The sequence below is a fragment of the Euprymna scolopes genome, chromosome 19 (genome assembly GCF_053919585.1).
Source record: "Euprymna scolopes isolate OS-2025 chromosome 19, ASM5391958v1, whole genome shotgun sequence".
NCBI classification, from domain to species: Eukaryota; Metazoa; Mollusca; class Cephalopoda; order Sepiida; family Sepiolidae; genus Euprymna; species Euprymna scolopes.
Genome location: NC_136500.1, coordinates 118,511,918 through 118,529,993, shown reverse-complemented (window position 1 = coordinate 118,529,993; position 18,076 = coordinate 118,511,918). Strand labels below are relative to the sequence as shown.

At 32.0% G+C, this 18,076-nt stretch overlaps 1 long non-coding RNA gene across 1 annotated transcript; it reads right to left on the bottom strand.

Annotated features, from left to right (window-relative positions):
- Positions 1-952: 952 nt before the first annotated feature.
- Positions 953-15,754, bottom strand: LOC145239908 (uncharacterized). The gene is made up of 4 exons (XR_013862396.1): positions 15,506-15,754; positions 13,176-13,225; positions 9,456-9,550; positions 953-2,406 (listed from the first exon to the last, which is right to left on the bottom strand). It is a non-coding gene; the product is annotated as an uncharacterized LOC145239908 (long non-coding RNA).
- Positions 15,755-18,076: the final 2,322 nt, after the last annotated feature.

Genomic DNA, 18,076 nt, shown 5'->3' with positions numbered 1-18,076 from the left:
TTGCTCGACTTCACCGTTTGTACAATGTGTGTGGGAGGGGGTATAGGATGGTCTTTCCATGTAAATAAGAAGAATATTAGATAAGTAAAAATGAGATTAGGATAAGCCTAGAATCGAACCCTGTACGCAAATTTAAAAAATGGAATGTTAGAAATTAAGTCTATCGTTAATTCTTTTAGAAATCTGAATATTAAATATGTCAGTAAAAGAATGAACAATGCAAATTAAATTATATTGTTTAAAAATAGGTTAGTTATACATTGAGGATTTTTTTTGTTCCCCAAAAGTGTGTTTGGACAATCATGTGTAAAGCCACATGAAATTGGTCACGTTTGAAAAACACACTTCTGACATCATAGACAAAGGACGTTTCTCCATATTATGGGTTCGGATTTTAGTCAGTCATCAAGTCAGTCAGTCAGAGAGTTGGAGTCTGAGTTTCTTAGAGGCGAAGGATGGAAGATTAACCATGTAGATCCAGTTAAATTCCTGACATCATCGACGGTCACACTAATAAAGAAGTCATCATTATGTTGTAACTGTTGTCTTCTGTGATCTCCTTCATCACGAACAAAAGGTAATTGTGTTTATCATCTTATAATGAACATTGTGTAACCCTTTGAAGATTATGTATCTCCTCTGTTCTGTGTTAAGAACTGTGCATCATATCACCCTCTCCTCAGTATATGTTAAGAAGAACAATCCCCTGTCTGATATAAATGTCATTATCATTCTGTGTTATAAGAACTGTTAATACGAAGTCCCCAAGAAATATAAGAACTGTATAAATGTCTCCCTCGTCATCGATATATATGTGCCCCAATATGAACCCCCATCATCTAAATATCGAACTCCTGCTGCACAACATTATTACTATACACATAGATTAAAAAAACTTGTCAAAAAACAAATATATAACAAATGAATGTTATCAAATGCAAGATAATTTACTTTTCTGCTAAACTGAATATTTTATTAGTGTTTTTATTTAATGTAACATTTTTATTCAGCTCGAAAAACATACAGTGTTTACAGATGTATTGAAAAATTAAAAAATGGCGCTGGACTCTCTGTTGAACACGGTACATTTGGGAAAATGAATAAAAAAACTTTTTTAAATATACAAACTACTGTTAAAACTCCACCGAATATATGTCAGCCTATGTCATTGTAACATATATTGAGCGAGTTTTAACCCTAACCCGACGGTTATGCTATCCACCCTCTCATCAACCATAATTGATTTGTTCGTTTTGGGATTAAGCAATGGTGTCGGTACAATCCAGTCTCTCTTTTACTCGGTATAAGTAACACTGTATGTCATGAAGGAAGAAGCTTTCTCGTAGATGTTGCTGTATCTATTTTGACTATCACATAATGTTTTGGATTCACTCACAGTTTCTTTTACGAGGCATCCAGCTTCAATCATGTGGGTTTAGTCTGATCGAAGTATGAAAGACATGGGTCATTGGTAATCGTTTGGTCTTAGCACTTTTGATGGCTATGGTCCCTGTTAAGTTTGCAGGTTGAAACAAGTAACGTAGAAAGCAATACAAATGACGACTCAACAAACAAAGGTAAATCAAATAAGAAGTGTATTAGGAAAAGGTATATTTACAGGATATTTACATAATGGTGTCAAATAAGAGAGTCTTTGCTGGAGAAACATATCTGCTCTCGGCGGCCTTCGGTGGCTTCTGGTGACCACCCACTCAGACTAACTGAGTCTTCCTATTTATGTGTAATTACTATCGACATATGCAAATGAATGTGTGCCACCAAAACAGTCCACATACTATTGGGATTGGGAATTAAGACGACCATATAATGGGTGGCTTTTCTCAGAGAAATTTGGAATATATAGGGAAAGGTAATTTAGCTTAACTAGGAAACGTAGTTACTCTTTGTTTGTTGGTTTGGATTTGCTTGATATCAAGCATATTATCTGGGTCCGGTTTAATTCCAGTAGAGGTGTATATGTTTAAAAATTAAAAAAAAAAAAACATATACTGCGCTGCTTTATGAAACACTTATTGATGTTGAATACAAGTCCAGTTTCGGTTGTTGGAGCCATGAAGTTGTTTTGGTTTTGTCATAGTGCTCATGGTTTAATTTACTTCATATCTTGAGAGACATTGAGATTAAACAGTAGACGATTCCAGCATACTCGTCCAAATGGCGTCAACAATTGTGATTCCTACTCCAGATAGACTGACATATATCCCGCCTTGGCATCAGGTTTTCTGAACACCTTGGCTATTGTTAAGGCTGTTTTCGTCTCTTCCACTCTCTGTATTTTGTTGGGATATCATTTTTAGTGGACGTTGGGTTTCTGTAGGTCTATGCATATTTGAAGTAACCCGTATTTCCTTGTTCTTTATGTCAAACATATATAACATAATGTACCTATGTAATATAATGGGAAGTTTGTGATTATTATATTATGTGTTATAGCACATTAGTATATTCAACATTGACAAATATAATGTACCTACGTTTAAGGTTAAAGAATGCTTAATGCTATTTCTTGAGTAGCAAGTTTGAAAATAATGTGTTAATTTTGAAACTCTCTTACAGTAGAAGATTTTAGGATCCATTTAAGGCATTTAGCGTTTTTCTATTTCTATAAAAGCAAAACGCCAAACAATATATGCGGTGGATTAAGATGAATTAGTTGACAGAATTGTATGGAATTGGTTCGCAAAATTCAGAGCTAGAAATTTTGGCCTTCCCTACACAATTTAGTATAGAATAAAGACACTGAGAATAATGTTCATTATGCAAAGAAAATACTATCTATCTTATAGAAAAGCTTACCATGTCGAAATGCATTATTCATTTATTATTTTGTCGATTTTCAGCAAATTATTGCAAATGATGAGAAATGAAATATTTTCTATAATTGTGAGAAAAACAATTTTATATTGACATAATCCGTTACAACGTATTTAATTTTAAATGAGTCGAGCCTATTTGGATGCACTGAATAATCTAGAAAAATGATATTTCCTCATGTTCTATAAAGTTTCTTAAACCAAATCCTGTTATATTAGTCTAAAGTATCTGGTTTACATGTTATCTTATGTACAAAACATTAAACCTTTTCTAAAAGATTTAATCTGTGCCTCGTAGGTTACATTTATTTTTAATACGATTTTAATCAGTGTAAATATCCTAATGTTATCCTGTGTAGATAACATTAAACCTTTTCTAACGATTTAAAGTGTTACTTAACATGTGTAAAATTATCTGAGTTTAAAAGTTCATAATAAAAATGACCATCTTCTTATTGTTGTACCATTGTTTTTATAATAAAATCTTAATCTGAAATCACTAAAAAAGTAGTTTAATGGTTTAAAATTTAAATGTTAAATATTTGCTAGCATAATTAAATGGGTCATTTTTCACCCATAGAAAAGAAATACAAGGTATATTATTTATTTAATAAAAAAAACAATTATTCATCTCTTATTCTAATCTTATTTATTATTTGTTAAGGATAAAATAATTTTATTAAACTGACTTGAGAAATTTAATTGAAAATAAAGAATTAAAACATTGACAACAAACGAGAATGAAAACAATTCTAGAAGTTTTGTCAGAACATTAATATCGATGATATCCATCAGAAACGCGCATTTGTTGAAATAAACTTTAAATCACAAAATGCATTACAATAATTGTAGAGAGGTTTTGTCAGAATATCGATGATGCCTATATATGAAATAAAATCCAAGTCACATAGTATTCAATACATTAACAATATAAATTTGACAAGAATATTTAATTTCAAAACTGTGTGCAAGACATCTGTTAAGTATTTAATTACTTAAACTAAAGTAACATTATAATTGTTGTAGGAAATAAATGTTTTTAATGTTTTTAGTATTCAATACTGAAGTTGATAAAAAGTTCTATCCGACAAAGAAAAATTTAGTTAAATCATTGATTCGATTATTAAATCATGTTTCTTTATATTTAAATAATTTTATATTCACTGTATATCAGTTGATACAGAGTTTAGGAAAATTATGTTGGGAAGATGTTACTAGATTAAGTTGGGTGCCTCTTCAAGAATAGCTCCTATAGAAGGAATCTCAGGGTTGTGATTAAATCAGAATGCATCGTTTTTATTAAATAATACCACTTTCAACTAAACTTATCCGGTAGTTATCTCACTGCTGATGCTATTCTCTATCTATATAAGAGCCAGGTACGTCCAAGGATGGAATACTGTTGCCACATCTGGGCAGGAGCTGCTAGAAAGGACTTGTCCTGCCTTGATAGAGTTCAAAATAGACTTCGTAGCCTCGTAGGAGATGTCCTTTTCTCCTCCTTGCAACCTCTATCTCACAGAAGAGATGTTGCGAGTTTGTCTCTGATGTATCGTTATTTTCATGGAAAGTGTTCGACTAAGCTTCAATCCATGGTCCCCCCTCGCCAAACTTTCACAAGAAACACTCGTTTAGCTGTAAACACTATCAATAATTTCCCCCACTCTTTATCTGTGCCTAAACCTAAACGTAGATTCCATGAACAAAGCTTCTTTCTTAGAACTGCACGCCTGTGGAATTGTCTTCCGTTTTCCTGCTTTCTGGCTGACTACAATATGGTTGTGTTCAAGTCTAAAGTAAATAAGTTCTTGATGAGCCGTTCCATATAAGTTATCAAATTTACCAAATTTTCATTACTAATGATTACTATATTGTCCAATTTCTACTGTACACTCTTTAACCCTTATCCTTGAGTGGCCTCTGGGCCTTGATAATGTGGTGATGCCTATGTAAAAAAAAAAAAATTCCGTTTTTATTTGTAATTTTTTCTATTAAATATATTTTCCATATTACAATATGTGGCTTAATTGCCTTGAGTGTGAGTTCTCTTATGTTTTAGTAAATTTGATTTGTCAGAACAAGAATACCCACACACTTCACAAGAATATGGCTTTTCCCCAGTGTGAGTTCTTATATGAGTGAGCAAATTTGATTTTATAGAACAAGAAAATCCACATACTTCACAAAAATATGGCCTTTCTCTCGTGTGCGTTCTCATATGGCTTACTAACTTTGATTTCACAGAAAAAGAATACCCACAAACTTCACATGAATGTGGTTTTTCTCCAGTATGAATTTTCATATGACTAATTAAATTTGATTTTTCAAAACAAGAATATCCACACAGTTTACAAGAATGTTGCTTTTCTCCAGTGTGTGTTCTCATATGCTTCAGTAACGATGAGTTTTGAGAAAAAGAATATCCACACACTTCACAAGAATGTGGCTTTTCTCCAGTGTGAGTTCTTATATGCTTGATTAGCGATGCTTTTTCAGAACAAGAATATCCACAAACTTCACAAAAATGTGGCTTTTCCCCAGTATGGGTTTTCATATGCCTCACTAAATTTGATTTTCGAGAGAAAGAATATTCACACACTTTGCAAGGATATGGCTTTTCTCCAGTGTGAGTTTTTATATGTGCCACTAACCTTGATTTTTCAGCACAAGAATATCCACACACTTCACAAGAATGTGGTTTTTCCTTAGTGTGAGTTCTCATATGCTTAAATAAGCTTGATTTGTAAGAATAAGAATATGAACAAAATGCACAAGAATATGGTTTTTCACCACTGTGTTCCTGCATGTTTCTATAAATTTGATCCGAGAACAATATTGCATTTAATACGCGCATTAATCTGAATTAAGCAACTAATTGCACAGAGGAATACACTTAGACACAAGAAATTGATCCATTAAATCCAATGAAGGCATTCAAGCAGGAAAATCTGTAAATATAATCAATGAATGAGTTTATATATTTTTAAATTCAAATATTTGTTTATTTTTGTCAATATTATTGGATAGAACTCACAACGCCTTGATTAATTTAATCTAAAAAGTCATAGGAAACACATTAGAAAAATAAATGTTAATTTTACACAAAACCATTAAATACAGGTATCGTTTAGGATATAGTCTGGACAATTACACCTAGTGTTTACATGGGGAGAAACAAGTGAATTTGATTGTTAGGTTGATGCAAAAACAATATCCTTTTCTCACATGTTACTTTTATATATGATTTCTTAATTAATTCATTGATGCATATAGCCATCTCATATATCATATTGAAGCACGTTTTTCGCTCTATCGACTTATGTTATTCATTACCGTTCACAATCTTTTCATTCATTTTTTAAGGCTTTTTGACAGCATGGACAAACTGCACAATTTTCTTGTTGCAGTTCAAACTAGACCAAAAAGCAAAACGGTGGTTCAAGAAATTTTGCAATTGTGATGAGAGTCTTGAAGATGAAGACAGTCGCAGCTGGCTGAGTGCGGTTGATAACGAACATTTGAAAACATTAATTGAAGTCAATCCTTGCAAAACCATATAAGTTGTTGTTGAAGACGAGGTCAACCAATCAACAGCCATTCATCATTTAAAGCAAATATGGAAGTCAAAAAAGTTGGATAAATGGGTGCCGCATGAATAGAAAGATAAAAAAAAATCGCCATTTTGAAGTGTCTTCTACACGCTATCTGCGCAACAAAAATGGCCTTTCTCGAGTGGATTGTGACTTGTGAGGAAAAGTGGATCCTCTATAACAACTGGCAGTGTTCGGCAGAGTCGTTGGATGCCGGAAAAGCTCAGCAACACTTCCTGAAGCTGAAATTGCACCAAAAGAAGTTATGGTGTCTGTTTACTGGTCCGCAGTTGGTCTCATGAATTACAGCTTCTTTAATCTGGGAGAAACGAGAAACAATTACGGCAGAGTACTGCTGATAAATTGACGAAATGTACCAGAAGCTCCAATGTATGTGCCCAAGATTAATCAATATGTAGGGACCAATTCTCCTTCAGGACAACGCTTGCCTACATGTTGCTAAACTTCCCCTGCAGAAGCTTAATGAATGAGGCTACAATAATCTGCCTCATCCGCCATATTCACCAGAACTTGTGCCCATCGAATCCCATTTTTTCAAGCATCTTGAAAACTTCTTGCACAAAAATGCTTCACAAGCCAAGATGATGCCGAATCAGCCTTCAATGACTTCATCGCTTCCAGAACTCCATGCTAATGGGAGAAATAATTTGTTTCTCGTTGGCATAAATGTGTCGATTCTAATGGTTTTTATTTTGATTAATACAGTTTATTATGAAATAAATTATGATCTTTTGAATTGGAACGTCAAAAACGACATTATTTTTGCACCCACCTAACATACACACGTTATTTAAATATTATTTCCTGTTTGAATAGTAATAAAATTGCTGGTGACATTATTTAACATGACACAGAACAAGTCAATTAAAATGTAGGTAAGGATTTAGTTTATGGACAATAAATACATAGAATTATGATATGATTTTCAGCGTTGTGAGAAAACAATATATATAAATATATATATATATATTAATGAATTGTCATGTTTTATTAAATGTATGAGGTTCCGACAATAACATTCTTCACTGTTTCATTAATGCTTGACACGTTGGTGACATTCTTTTAACTTGACACACAACCCAAGATGTTGCTTAGTATATACTCTACAGATCACTTTACCTAGAATTATTATATGATTTCATTGTAAGGAGAAAACGAAGAAACAGTAAAGTTTCATGATTTCATTAATGCTTGAATTGTTGGTGACATTTCACCCCAACATTAAATTGCATTGTAAATATCTATTTTCTCTTACATTGTGTAGGAAAGCAATTTGTTTGACACTATTAGCGGCAGGTATAGGTGTGCTAAGTTGAAAGTTGATGAGCAAACATTTTTAACCATGTTTTCCGCATTAGAATCTTGTACATCTAACTCTTATCGTTGGCAAGATTTTGACCTTGAAGTAATATTTTTAGTTCCTTATGTTACATGGCTTCAAACCTTGTCTGGAGCGACTTATACAAAAAAGTAAAGCAAAGAAAACCATATGAAAGTGTTGTGTAGTTCTATGCTGTCAGATTTAGATGTTACATTGTACATGCGAGGAATTATTGTCAGGTGGTGTTTTTTCGAGACGCATGTACATATACTAGAAAATTTCCGCTTGTTTGTTTATGCACAAAATTTTCAAGCTTTTCTTTATCTTCTCAAACTCTTGACTCTGTCATTCAATCCACCAGACATTTTAGAAAAATTTATAATCCTTCATTCTAAATACTTTGCTTACTGAGCTGTGACTCAATTCCTCTAATGATACATTTTCAAAATAAATCAGTATTTGCGAATTTATCATGGGGAGAAACACCACAAACCATCTTTGTAGAAGACATTAAATTTGTTAATGAGCTATATGAATAAAAGCCATCACACATTCTTGGTGAAATCAGAAGTTTTTGATGAGACACCATCAAAAGCTACTGAAGTTTTGATACTTTAATGAGGTTTAACATACCAGATTCAAAAACATTTTTACATCTACAAACACCATAAAGACTTCCTGATTTTTATACAGTTACTTCTCTGCAATCTGCCACAGCATGAATATCATCTCAACTGTTCAAGGATTGTTTGAGGATAAATATCTACCAATCTATAATTCATCTGTATATAATAATTATTTGCAACTACAAGTATTTTACTCATCAGTTTATCTGGAAATATTAGGATGAACTAAATTTTTAATTTACAAATATTTATAGGATATTATCAAAGTTGCTCCGAAGCAGGTGAGATTTGTCAATCTTGCTAGGATTCCTAGGTGCAACTTAAAGAAGTAGGTCCAGCAGAAAAGCTTTGTTCTGAAAAAGTTTACTCACATGCTATGGGACACCGGTGCTTATTCCATTACTGACCCTTTGAATAATGGATATAGAAAGCATGCACCAATTTTTAAACAAACATTTGAACTTTTTTGTTTTAAATATTCTTTGTTTTTCTTTTTACATATATTAATCTTGCCTTTGGTTTCCATTATTTATTTATTTTCACTTGTTCCTTATGTTTCACTTTTTCCTTATGTTAATAGTAATAAATGTTCGAAATTTATTTGAACTTTTTTCTTTAAAACCTTGAATGTTTTTTTTTTTACTTTTAGCTTAACTTGCCTTTATAGTGTATATTTCACCATTTCGTTTTTTAGTAATAAATGCTCGTGTTGTTCAGTTTGGCTAGGAGCAAAGTCTTCTTTACATTACACTTTTTCTGTGTCCCGTCACTGGAGGAGACATCCTTCTAGATTAAGGCAATTTTAATTTTTGTTCCAATGTAGAGTTCCCGGTTTGGGGAGCAAAATTTTTCCATGTTAAAAACTGACCTTTTTATGAATTATCTTCTTTGCTTTTTATAGAAAACGTTACTTAAATTGTGGGTATGCTACAGAGTATTGTATGAATTAAATTATTCAAATATATTTTTCAATTGTTTTAAACTCAATGAAACTTAAAAACTTTTAATTTTTGTTCCAGAAAAGATTTGAAGCAAACTTTTATTAATTGACAGGTTAGCTTACCTTTCAGATAATAAAAAGTCCATTTTGATATGATCAAACTTATGGGACTTGTATTTCTATGTTGAACAGAAGCACCTTCTTTTCTATGTCATGTGCTGAAAAGAGGATGTGTGATATTATTTTATATATGAAGAAAATACTTTAAGAGAGAGGAAGAGAAAGATCGATGGTGATATATTTTAGATACTTGAGTTAATTGCAAACTAAAACTTATAACTATTATTTTGATTCATTTGAATACTGTTCTAATCTTGAGTGTGATTTTCCCGTTTCAGTCGATGTAACCTCCGACCTTCTTCACATGTATCTTGTCAAACTTGGAAATGTTCTGGGTGATATTCCCCTGAAGGCTGAAGGTTCAATCCTCAATGCTGAGCAACTGAAAAATACATGGAACAAGAGCACACTACCCCCGTGAAGTAAATAAAGAGTTCCACTCAAAATTCCATCCGAATTCCCAAGTTCGACAGAAACATTCCCGAAAAGTTGTGAAACTCACACTACAAAGGAGAACAGTAGTCGGATGAATCCAATTGATATGAATGACCAATCCACATCTCCAAAATTCAGAAACGTCATAAAACTTAAAAAATAAAAATGGAATTTACGTAAAATGTAATCCTTATGTAATTATTACAACAATATAAAATAAGACGAAAAAAATGATGAAAGTGAAAACAAAAATAAAATGGACAGAAATTCTTGAAGCAACGATATTTAGAATCCGTGTATAAACAACAGTTTATTGTTTATTTACAGAAGTATGGAATGAAAAGGACGAGCAAGTATGATTTAAGATGAATTGAAAGGCTTCCATTTTAACACTAGAAAGAGAAATATTTGGGTTCTTTATTACTCTTTCAGCATATTTCATTGTTTTGTTTACATTTGCCGATCATGAGGCCATAAATTGTCTTGTTTTTATTCATTATTTTAACATATATAAAAGACTTCAATAGACTTAAAATATCTGAAAAGAATGAATTTTAAAAACAATAATAAATACGAGAGGCTGACCCACTTCCCATAGCAGTAGGGTAACGAAACTTGGCACAGTTATTAGTCTTTCTCTACATAGGAACCACCCAGAGTTATGCATTTCTCCCATCGTTTTGGGCAGCTCTGGAGACCGTTTTTGTAGAACACCCCAGGTTGGTTCTCCAACCACGACATAACTTCAGAAATCAAGGCTGCACCATCTGGGAAATGCTTTCCTTTCAAAAACAACTTCATGACTGGGAAGAGGTGAAAGTCAGAGAGTGCAAGGTCAGGAGAGTAGGGAGGATGGGAGGAGGATTTTATAACCACACGCCCGTGCTTATGATCTGGCGACATGCGAGCTGTGGACCGGAGCGTTGTCCTGCAGGAGGAGAATAGCTTTGCTGATCTTGCCCCGCTTCTTGATTTTGATAGCTTCCTTTAATTTCCTCAACAGTGAAGCATAATAGGCTCCTATAATTGTGGTAACCTTTGCCAGGAAATCTGTCATCACTACTCCGTCCTGGCTCCAGAAGACTAAGTATGACCTTGCCAGCAGAGGGCTGCACCCTTGCCTGCTTTAGAGGTAATGAGTCCAAGTGCTTTCACTGCATTGACTGGGCTTTGGTCTCTTGATCATAGTGATGGACTCAGGTTTCATCCTGTGTAATCAGTCTTTTGAAAAACTTTGACTCATCTTCTTGGCACATCTCCAAATCCATCCTCGAGCACTCAATGCGTTCTCTCTTCTGGAATGATGTGAGCAACTTGGGAATCCATCTGGCAGACACCTTATGCATATGCAAATGGTCATGAATGATAGTTTCCACAGACCCTGTACAAATCTTGACATCTTAGGCTATTTGGCAAATAGTAATGCGCCAATCTTCCAAAATGGCAGCCTCAACTTGACGGACAGATGCCTCATCAATGACAGAAGGGGGGGGGGGAAGACCAGGTCTGGGAGCTGTTTCCACAGACTTCCGGCCATATTTGAATTCACAATGCCAGCGTTTTACAAGGTCATATGATGGGGCATTATCATCATAATTTCCTTTCATTTCATCAAAAGTCTCCTGTGGTGTGTGTCCTTTCAAATACAAAAACTGGATCACTGCTCGACATTCAACAGGCTCTATTTCACACCTGACTCAGTTCAAACACCTGTAAAAACCATAATTAGTTCAGAGCTGTAATTTGCCACATAACCCGTAGAGATATAAGTCATTGCACATGCAAAATTTCAGCTAGATCAGACAACTGGAAGTGAGTCAGGGGCATTACTTATTGCACGCCCCTCATACTTCGGATTATAGATATCAATTTCCTATATAAATTTAACTTAAAATGATCACCCAGTTCATATACAGTTAATAGTCAGTGAAACATGGAATCGTTCGCAGTTTACAATTTTTATGGCAGCAGAGAAATTAGCAATTGCCTCAAATCGGTTTTGAATTGCTAATATTTTGAGGTTGTGATTAGAGTGGAAGTGTTGTTAACTCTATTCTGTACTTTCATCTAATAATGTAATAAGCAACATGATACTGTAAAAATATGTTTGTTGGTTTTTATTAAATTTTTATATTCAAATCCCTGTTTTGTGCAATCCTATTTTTAATCATTATTTTTATTTTATATAAAATGGGGTATTTTATGTCAATTTTAGAAGCATTATTTTACTGATCCATTTCGTTTGTTGTTCTGTTTGAAATGAAAAAAAATGTCTTCCATACTTTAATAATAAAGTTATTAGTTACAAAACCATTCTTAACACGTGGAAGAGATTTCTTACTAATTTGTACTTTGACTTTTAAAAAAAAAGGGTGAATTTTGTAGGTTAGAAAAAATATAAAATCATTCAAAAGTTGACAAAACAAATATATAACAAGTAAATGTTACCAACGGCATATGTTTTTCTTTTATCAATCTGGATAAGTTTTTTGTGCTCTAACTTATTTTTAAGCGTTTATCTACTATAAAAACTTCAATGTCAAGTCTTACATTAGAACAAAAATTTCAAATTTATTTTTTTTTAATTACTATGGAATAAAAATGAATAGTGGGTTATGAATATAATTTATAGTTATTAGAAGATAAATTCACGTTATAACTTGATAGGAGATACGGATAAAAACATGCGCAAATAGATCATAAGAAAAGAAATAAAATTAATTAAAGAAAAATTAGAATTCTAATTATAATAAGAACAACAAACAAAGAAAGAAAAAGTATTAAATAATTTAAGCTACAAAACAGGAATAGAGGACGAAAAATAAAATAAATTAGAGTAAAAAGAATAAAAGCAGTTCCATGGAATACGCTATTGAACTCGCGCCATTTGTACTTCCCGATATACATGCAGCTGAAAAACTTGTATAGCAACAAACACGCAGCTTTTCACGAAAGAAGTTCTCACATGCAGGAAAGTTATCTACTGACGGTCACATAGAAAGGTCTGATAATCACTTAAAAATCAAAAGAAAAAACAAAGTACCAGCAGAGAGTCACCCAATAAATGCCACGGTGAAACATCTATCTATGCCTAAACCTAAATCAAAACGTAGATTCCATGAATAAAGCTTCTTTCTTAGAACTGCACGCCTGTGGAACTCTGTTCCGTCTGCCTGCTTTCCTCCTGACTACAACTTCGATGTCTTCAAGTCCAACGTAAACAAATTCCTGATGAACCGCCCCCTTAAGTAGACACTTTAAATATCCACACTAACGTACTGTACTTACAATAACTCTTATCCCTGAGTGACTTCCGGGCCTTGATAAGTGGTGACCACCTTGTAAAAAAAAAAGAAAAAACATTTTCAAAGTTTTGTCATGACCAACGATATTTTTACAGTATCGTTCATTTATTAAATTGTTAGGTGAAAAGACAGAATAGCTAAAAACACACTGGCTCTAATCCCCCACCCCAAAATATAAAAAAGAAAAACCGATATGAGCCCCCTCCCAAAAAAAGAAACAAAATTAGAAACTGCGGACGATTACATTTCATTGAATGTTAACTGACCATGAAGTGGGTTCTCATTTTATGTAAAATTTATATAGAAAAGTGATACCCACTCTAATCTTAAATTTTTTTTTCTTTCTTTGCATATATTTAAACGGTTTGGTAAATGTAATAGCAAGAAGAAAAGTGTAGACAGAAAAAGATTTGTAAAATGTTTAAACAATTAAATACTGAAAAAAAAAGTTGTTTTTTTTGTGCTCGACCAACTTCGAATTAACTTATTGTGTTCATGGTAAACATTATTATTTTCGGTGAAAACACATGAGATTTACTATAATAAGCTCAGTTTTGTCGAAAATATAATTGTCAGATTGAAATAATATATTTTAGGACATTTTATTCATGTTTGTTATAAAGACTGGCTAGGAGTGTCAGGATCGCTATTAAAAAAGGAGTGAATTATTATTAAGTGTTTCTAAACAAATGCATTATTTTCGAAGCTTATAACAATATCAATAATGTAATTTAAAAAAAGACCAAACTTTAAAAAAAAAAGTTTTTATCGGAAAATATACAATATTTTTTTAAATCGGTTTTCTTTAAAAAAGATTTCATGAAATTCAATGAATTTTAACTTAATCTAAATATAATAAATATATATAAATTAAAAAAAAACACTTACCTATCTAAAATACTAATCAATGGCTGCTTCCATTCTTCATTTATGAGAATTCATCCATATTTATATTTTATATTCCATGTATTTTCTAAATAAAATAATTTTTTAAACAACCAGTTGGAAAGACCGCCATTATGTAAGTATTAACCGGTGTTAATAAGCCAGTGTTTTTTTTTGCCTGTCTTCCTGTTTTGAAATATGGACAGATAAAAGGGCTATAAAACGTAAAAACAACACATATGCGTGAGCCGCAAGCCTTGTGCATAAAAATATGGGTTACCATAGTTATAAAATGATCACATTGTACTTATCAGGTTTTGCCTTAAAAAAAAAAACACTCGACATATTTTAGATTTTTTTTCTTCTCTCAAAGAAATAGATGAGTTTTTGATTTAATATATTTTATTTCTTCTTTATGGAGTAAATTTCTTTTTAAATGTCTAAAAAAAATTTTTAAAAAAACATTGAATGAAATAGAAAAAAATTTCGTAATTGTACGAAATTTTCTGGGCAATATAACAAAATTATAAAGGTTTCACTTAAAAAAAAAATTGAATGTGGTTTTTTAAATAAAGGTTTTAAACTTTGGATTTTACAGGTAAATTTGCAAATAACTGTTCTTTTTTTGTTGTTTTAAATTAGCTTATTTTATTTATTGATCTTTTATCTTCAATTTGTGATATATAAATTTGAGGTGAGAAAATTAATTATTTTCATTTGATAGACATTTCAAAATGGCGGGGCGGGGTCTAGAGTCTAGAATATTATATTGTTTATTGGAAAAATCATAAAATTTCACATTAAACCTGAAAATATCGTAAAAATTGAACGACTAGAAAAATTTTGATAGATTTTTAAAGTGAAAAAATTGAAAAACATTTACCTCGTAAAATTAAATTGATTTGATTACGTAAAAAAATAGCTGCATCAACACGCGCAGGCACTTTGTAAACACTGTTTTTTGTTTAAAGTAAAAAATAATATTTCTGTTATATTTTAAACAACTTTAATTCCATAAAGAAAATAAACAACCCACTTTAAAAAGAGAAATTACGAGTTTTTTTTGTTTTGTTTGTTTTTTGTTTTTTTTTTATGTTTATTCTCAGTTTTGTGTTAGGGGTGTCAAAAATTCCCCCCCAATTCGGTATTATTATACAAACACCGTGACAGCGTTAGGGTTAGGGTTAGGGTTAGGATTAGGGTTAGGGTTAGGGTTAGGGTTTAGGGTTAGGGTTAGGGTTAAGGTTAGGGTTAGGTTTAGGGTTAGGGTTAGGGGTTAGGGTTAGGGTTAGGGGTAGGGTTAATTCGCTGTCACGGTGTTTGTATAGTTTTACCCACAATTCTTACACACCTAAAGAATGGTGAAATGTTTAAGACTGTTTTAAAAGTTATTGAGTGGAATTTTTTAGAGATGATAAAAAAAATTACCTTTCATTCCAGTAATTCAATACGAAAAAAATGCAGATGAATCTTTTCTTTTTGTGTTCAAAACAGAAAATTTGTTTTGTTTGTTAAGATTTCTTTAGTTAATTGATACAGATTTGTTTTATGCATTCAGTTCATTAAGAAATAAAATATATGAAAATAGAAAAGAATCAAAATTAAAAGATGAAAAACACGATTTAAACGTGAAATTATTTAAGAGAAAATCAACTACTAAAGAACAATGAATTTAGGTCATCGTAACACGGTGTAATCATTATTTCCTTCCTCGTGTAAAAGTGTCCGTTCATTAGTTAAGTGTGCCGAATTGTTTTCCTAACAAGTTTAGATTTTATTTTCAATATTTTAGGCTTGTTTGGATTTCTAAACAAATGTGTGTCCAATTCATTAAAAAATAAAATATATGAATTTTAAAAACATATCAGGTTTATTTTTTAAGACTAAACAGTCCATTATTATTTCTCGGACAACTACTGTTAACATCCTAGATAAGAAAAATAGTCGAGATAACCCCGAAAATTATGATAAAAAATTGCAAATTTATTTAATGTAACATGTTTATTCAGCTCGAAAAACATACAGTGTTTACCGATGTATTAGAACATTTAAAATAGCGCCCGACTCTCTCTTTCACACGGTAAGTTTGTGAAAAGGGGTTATAAATGCCGGCGCCATTTAAAATTTTCCAATACATCGGTAAACACTGTTTATTTGTTTTATTTGTGTTTCGAACTGAATAAACATGTTACATTGGATAAAAACACTAAAAAAAAATATCCAGTTAGGTAGAAAAATAACTTATCTTGGCTTTGATGACCTAGGCACCGCCAAAACTGGGGGGGGGGTAAGTACTTTTTGACGGACCGTCTTTTTAAAAATCTACCAAAAATCAGGTAATTATCCAATCAATACGAAATTTTCAGCGATTATTAAGAGAAGAATGAACTTTATAACAGTGTACTTATTTTTCATAAACGATATTTATATATATATATATTTTTTTGCTTACAACCCCCCCTTGTTTTGAAGTGGGAACAAATATGCTTAAAATAATCATCTGAAACTAAACAAAACATATTCCGTTGTTGTAAGGGACAGAATTATAGATTAAAAAAAAAACAACAAAAAAAAACACTTGTTTACATACCTTATTTTGACGTCTGAATATCAGAACTTTGATTGTGTTTAATTATTCCGCTTTTGACTTTTGGAGTGTGAAATTCGGTGAATATGTTAAGTAAAATAAGTAATTTAAGCTAAGCAAAAAAAAAAAAAAAAAATTTTAATATTTATACGAAAAAAGCCATTTTAAAATCTTTGATAAATAAATTAATAATTTTTTTTTTAGCGAGCCGAATAATGCATGACCATTATTAAACAGGGAATTCTTTGAAGAATCGATAACAAAAAACAAAAAATCGATAAATATTGTGCCCTTTGTGTTAAAAAATATTATCAATTTTTCGATCCCATTTGATAACGTTTGCCGCCTTTCGACTACGGTGGACCATACGCGCTGAAATAATTTTGTTGGCTCTCCATGACTGCGAAAACCGGTGCAAGCGTGAATCAGTACAATTTATGTTGGTCAACACTCACATAGAAACGAGACGTTTCTCTTTTCATTGCGAGACAAAATTATGTAGTTTAGTTTAATTTTTATTCTGCTTTGAATTCCCCCCCCCCATTTGGGGGAGCCTGACCCCACACACACATACACATTAAAAACCAAACTCATCAAAATGGTCACCCATCTGGTACTGGCCAGCCTCGGGGTTGCTTATGTAGTCAAAAAACCCTACAGTTCTTCCTCGTTCAATGAAGGAGAAATCTTTCTAGACTGGGTCAATTTTAATTTTTATTCTGCTTTACCCCTTCCCCCCCCCCCATTTTTGGGAGCCTAACCCCCACACATACACATTAAAAAACAATCTCATACAAATGGTCACCCATCTGGTACTGGCCAGCTTCAGCGTAATTAATAAATTGAAATTTTCGTCACTGAAAAATAAGGTTTTTTTTTGCCTGTTTGGTCTTCCATAGTTTGCTTTTTATTAAACACAAACGTAAATATTGTCAATCTGGACTCTAGATGAACGCGAAGTAACTGGTTGCCTATATGAATAAGTGGAATTATTTGAAATCCAGGTACTTATATTATAATATTTTTGCATATATTCATAGAAAATCACCCTAAATCTTAGTTAGACTAAAAATAAACAACTTAATTCTTTCAAAACCCTTCTTTTTTTTTTTTTTTTAATATTTATATATGCTTTTTGTGCAAGACAAAAAATGTCAATTGTTAACTTTTGGAGAAATTTTAACATTTAAAATTTAATTAAAAATAGTAGAAAAAGTTTTACATTATTCAGCTTTCTATATGATAAAATTCAGGGTTTTATCTTTCTGGAAAAAAAAAAAGTTACTCAGAAATCATGGTTTTTAATAAATGTAATTTCGTTTTAAAAAACAACAACAACTTCATTTTTCGGCCATTTTTGGCGGTGCCTACTCGTTTTTTGACAACTTTTTCGAATCTATGTGTACAGTAAT